Consider the following 6062-nt stretch of genomic DNA (forward strand, 5'->3'; position numbering starts at 1 on the left):
CAAGTGATTTCCAGATCACTTTTCAAGTAATGGATATTCACCCATCATACAGCTGTCTCTTGGGCAGACCATGGATTCACGAGGCTGGCGCCGTGACATCCACCCTACACCAAAAGTTGAAGTTTGTGAAAAACAAGAAATTGGTTGTAGTAGGGGGAGAAAAGGCTCTCCTGGTCAGTAATCTGTCTTCTTTCTCGTACATTGATGCAGAGGATGAAGTTGGAACTCAGTTTCAAGCTTTATCTATTGATAAACCAATCGAGAAGAAGTCTCCTTCATTCACTTCCTACCGTGATGCTAAGCTGGCCATTGAATGTGGTGCAGTCGCTGGATTAGGGAAAGTGCTTGAACTTGAAGATAACCGATCCCGGGCTGGCATTGGCTATGGTTCTGGGGCATGCAATGAGCAAGGTCTGTTCACAGTGGAGGATTCATCCATGCTGATCAACCTGCAGAAGAGGAAGCTGCTGCTATCATTGAAGAAGAAGATGCAGAAGACTTGAACAATTTTGTTATTCCTGGTGGTGTCTGCCACAATTGGGTCGCTGTGGATGTTCCTACAGTTATCCATAGATCAGAGTAATTGTTCATTTTGTTTAAAACCCTTCTCCCATGCCAAAAGGAGAAGTGATGACATTGTTGGCAAAGCATATATACAATGATATTTTCATTCAATTTTTGCATTGTCAAAACATTTGTTTTTCCTTTGTTTTCACTTTTTGCTTTTCTTTATGAAATCAGTGATCACAAAAACCATAAAAACAAAAATAAAAGCTGTAAAAGCAACATTTTTCATCTGCATAATGATTTGCTTGTTTAAAATTCTGAAGTTTTTCTTAACCAAAATCATTATGCAGGTTGATCCTAAAACCCATTGAACATAATGATCCAACGCCATCTCCCAATTTTGAATTCCCTGTATTTGAGGCAGAGGAAGATGACGTTGAAGAGATCCTGATGAGATCACCCGTCTCCTTGAGCACGAAGAGAAGATCATTCAGCCGCATCTCGAAGACTTGGAAACAGTCAACTTGGGATCTGAAGATTGTGAGCGCCTGGTGAAGATTGGGGCACTTCTTGAAGAGTCTGTTAAGGAAGATTTGATCAGCTTGCTACGAGAATATTCAGATATCTTTGCTTGGTCCTATGAAGACATGCCGGGTTTAGATACAGATATTGTGCAACATTTCCTGCCTTTGAAGCCTGAGTGCGTGCCTGTGAAGCAGAAGCTCAGAAGAACTCATCCAGATATGGCAGTGAAGATCAAAGAGGAAGTTCAGAAGCAAATTGATGCGGGGTTTCTGGTGACTTCGACATATCCTCTATGGGTGGCCAATATTGTGCCTGTTCCTAAGAAGGACGGAAAAGTCCGTATGTGCGTTGATTACAGAGATTTGAATAAAGCTAGCCCGAAAGATGATTTTCCTCTACCACACATTGACATGTTGGTAGACAATACAGCTAAATTCAAAGTCTTTTCCTTTATGGACGGATTTTCCGGATATAATCAAATCAAGATGGCACCAGAGGATATGGAGAAGACAACATTCATCACACCTTGGGGAACATTCTGTTATCGAGTGATGCCTTTCGGTTTGAAGAACGCCGGAGCCACGTATCAACGAGCTATGACTACCTTGTTTCATGATATGATGCACAAGGAGATAGAAGTCTATGTTGATGATATGATTGCTAAGTCCCGAACGGAAGTTGAGCATATTGAGCATTTGTTGAAGCTTTTCCAGCGTTTGAGGAAATTCCAGCTTCGTCTGAATCCGAACAAATGTACTTTTGGAGTCCGTTCCGGAAAGTTGTTGGGTTTTGTGGTAAGTGAAAGAGGTATTGAGGTTGATCCTGCAAAGGTCAAAGCAATACAAGAGATGCCCGCACCCAAAACTGAGAAGCAAGTCCGAGGTTTTCTTGGCCGCTTGAACTACATTTCCAGATTTATATCCCACATGACTGCCACATGTGCGCCGATATTCAAGCTCCTCCGGAAAGATCAGTCTCATGATTGGACCGAGGATTGCCAGAAAGCTTTCGACAGTATCAAGGATTATCTGTCTGAACCTCCGATTTTGTCTCCGCCTGTGGAAGGAAGACCTCTGATTATGTACTTAACAGTTCTTGAAGACTCGATGGGTTGTGTACTCGGTCAACAAGATGAATCAGGGAAGAAGGAGTTTGCTATTTACTACCTCAGTAAGAAGTTTACTGATTGTGAGTCTCGGTACTCTATGCTTGAGAAGACGTGCTGTGCTTTAGCTTGGGCAGCTAAGCGTTTGCGCCAGTACATGATTAATCATACAACTTGGTTGATATCCAGAATGGATCCAATTAAGTATATTTCGAGAAGCCTGCTTTAACTGGGAGGATTGCCCGTTGGCAGATGCTGTTGTCTGAGTATGATATTGAGTATCGAGCTCAGAAAGCTATCAAAGGTAGTATCTTGGCTGACCACTTAGCGCACCAGCCGATTGAAGATCATCAGTCCGTTCAGTACGACTTCCCTGACGAGGAAATTCTGTATTTGAAGATGAAAGATTGCGATGAGCCTACACTTGATGAAGGTCCAGAACCTGGTTCCAGATGGACGATGGTGTTTGATGGCGCTGTTAATCAATATGGAAATGGAATTGGGGCAGTAATTGTTAATCCCCAGGGTTCGCACATTCCGTTTACAGCAAGGCTAACTTTCAAATGCACGAATAACATGGCGGAGTATGAAGCCTGTATTATGGGACTTGAAGAATGCATTGATTTGAGAATCAAGTATCTTGATGTCTATGGTGATTCAGCTTTGGTTGTCAATCAGATCAAAGGTGAATGGGAGACAAATCAACCAAGTCTCATCCCATACAGAGATTATGCGAGGAGAATTTCAACTTTCTTCACAGAAGTTGAATTTTATCATATTCCTCGAGAAGATAATCGGATGGCAGATGCCCTTGCTACGCTTGCTTCCATGATAGTAGTCAGATGGTGGAATGATGTCCCCAATATTACTGTGATGCGCTTGGACAAACCCGCTCACATATTTGCAATTGAAGAAGTGAAAGATGACAAGCCTTGGTATTTTGATATCAAGAATTTCCTCCAGAACCAGGTCTACCCGCCTGGGGCATCTGTGAAAGATAGGAAAACTTTGAGAAGGTTGTCAGGCAGTTTCTACCTCAGTGGAGAAGTGCTGTACAAGAGAAATTTTGATATGGTTTTGCTCAGATGCGTGGATAGACACGAAGCAAACCTATTGATGACTGAGGTCCATGAGGGTTCATTTGGTACTCATTCCAATGGACATGCCATGGCTAAGAAGATGTTGAGAGCAGGCTACTATTGGCTGACAATGGAGTCTGACTGTTGCAAGTATGTGAAGAAATGTCACAAGTGTCAAATTTATGCGGATAAGATTCATATTCCTCCGACACTCCTGAATGTGATTTCATCACCATGGCCTTTCTCTATGTGGGGAATCGACATGATCGGCATGATTGAGCCGAAAGCGTCCAACGGACATCGGTTTATTCTCGTAGCAATTGATTACTTCACCAAATGGGTTGAAGCCGCTTCGTACGCGAATGTAACCAGACAGGTGGTTGTGAAGTTTATCAAGAACCAGCTGATTTGCCGTTATGGTGTGCCAGAGAGGATCATTACTGATAATGGATCCAATCTGAATAACAAGATGATGGATGAGTTGTGCGCTGAATTTAAGATTGCACACCATAATTCCTCTCCTTACAGACCTAAGATGAATGGGGCTGTTGAAGCTGCTAACAAAAATATCAAGAGGATTATCCAGAAGATGACTGTCACGTACAAAGATTGGCATGAGATGCTGCCATTTGCTTTGCATGGATATCGTACGTCTGTACGCACTTCAACAGGGGCAACCCCTTTCTCTCTTGTTTATGGCATGGAAGCCGTTCTCCCAGTAGAGGTGGAGATCCCATCAATGCGAGTCTTGATGGAAGCCAAGTTGACTGATGCTGAATGGATTCAGAGTCGATATGACCAACTGAATTTGATCGAAGAGAAGAGATTAACTGCCATGTGCCATGGTCAGTTATATCAGCAAAGAATGAAGAAAGCATTCGACAAGAAGGTCAAGCCTCGTGTGTTCCGAGAAGGTGACCTTGTGCTCAAGAAAGTTTTGTCTTTCGCGCCCGATTCCAGGGGCAAGTGGACTCCAAACTACGAGGGTCCATATGTTGTTAAGAGAGCCTTTTCAGGCGGAGCTTTGATGCTTACAACAATGGATGGGGAGGATTTCACTCGTCCTGTGAATTCAGATGCAGTTAAGAGATACTTTGCCTAAAAAAAAAAGTATATGCAAATGAAAAAAAAAAAAGAAAAAAAACAGAATAGCTCGCTAAGTTGAAAACCCGAAAGGGCGGCTTAGGCAAAAATGAGCGTCTCGGTGGAGAACCCGCAAGGGTAATCCAGGCAAAAATTAGAGACTTGGAAAAAAAAGAATATATATTTGCATCCCGCTAGATTGAGTACCTCACCCTGGGGCAATCTAGGCAAAAATTAGGGATTTTGGCAAGTAACTGCATCCTGACAAGACTTTCTGGTTCATCAGTCGTCATTTCGTCAGAAGATTCTCGATTCGTCGTCAACCGAAGCTTCGGATACATCGAGATTCAAATTGGTAGAGAAAGGATCATTATGTTCAATGTAGCCCTCTTCCAATATATATCACTGATTTCAAATTTGTACAGATCTATGGAGTCTTGCCATTTGCAGACTACCATTCTATCAAATCAATTCGAGCTTTTTATTCAATTATTTGCACTCTTATTTGTTTCAATTCAACAAATGTTTTGCATGTTTTAAATTGATAAAATGTCATTGTTTTAAACAAATCAAATTTTTCAAAATTTTTGTTTAAACAAAGTGAACATTCACAAGATTGAAAGGATACTCAAGAATATCTCAGTGCTCTCCCAAGGGTGGCATGATTCCCAACAGGTAAGACATTGGTTCATATTCCTGGTTTGGTGGTATCTTCTTTCTTCAAATCCTTGTTGGGGTTGTTCCCCAGTACAGTCGCAAGTGTTTTGTTGTTGAAGACTTTGTTCTCTCCAGCAGCAGTTTTTCCCTAGCATGGGTGTTTTCTTGAGAAGTTTCGGCGGTTGATGGTTTGTCATCTTGGTGCCCCGTCACTTTCTCCAGTGGGTCGTATCCCCAGACTTTATTTGTCTCCTCAGCACAGTCATGAGTAACTGATTGATTGATACTCCCCTCGGAGTCGCGAGTAAAGCTGTTATTAACATCCCCACCAGGGTTGCAAGTGGAGTTGTTACCTCTTCTCCCCATACAGTGTGCCAGCAGGATTTGTCTGTTTCCTTAGCATGTCTGTTGTCTTTTTGAAGACTCGGTAAGTCAGTGGTTTGATACCCGGTACTTTACCTTTTCCCCGGCGAAGTCGTCTGTGGAATTGTTGCTATCTCTCCACCAGAGTTATTCTCTCCAGCAGAGCAGGATTTATTTTCCTACTCAGTGGTTGATTTGGTTGACATCCCAGTTTTGCAATCATCTTTTCCTCAGCTTAGTCTGCAGAGTGTTTGTTGTGGCAGTTTCGCCCGTTGATTACTCCCTTCAATCCCCGTATAGTCGGATGATTGCTTTTGCCTCCAGTGAACGGATCTGATTTCCTGACTGTTTGTGATCCCCAGTAGAGTGGCTCGTATTGCAGAATCTACTTGTTGTGATCAGTTGGCTGTATATTTTCCCCAAGTGGAGTGGTTCGTTGCAGAATATATCTGTTTGGTTTGTCCTCCCTCAGTGGTTTGTTCCCCAAGAGTGTAGCCGACAGTTTTCCCCAGTAGAGTTGCTTATGCAGTCAGATTCTATTTGGATGATATCTTTCTCCCTCAGTGGGTTGTTCCCCAGCGGAGTTGTGTGGATTTGCTTCTACAGCAGTTCGTGCTTGTGTTATGCACCCCTTTTTGTTTCTCAGTTAACACTGGGATCCCCTGCAGATATACTTTGGGACTTCTCTTGTTCCCTTACAGATTCGTCTTGGTGGCTGTCTTGCCCGTTGTGACTTTCTGTAC

Source organism: Lathyrus oleraceus, chromosome 2 (genome assembly GCF_024323335.1).
Source record: "Lathyrus oleraceus cultivar Zhongwan6 chromosome 2, CAAS_Psat_ZW6_1.0, whole genome shotgun sequence".
Lineage (NCBI taxonomy): Eukaryota > Viridiplantae > Streptophyta > Magnoliopsida > Fabales > Fabaceae > Lathyrus > Lathyrus oleraceus.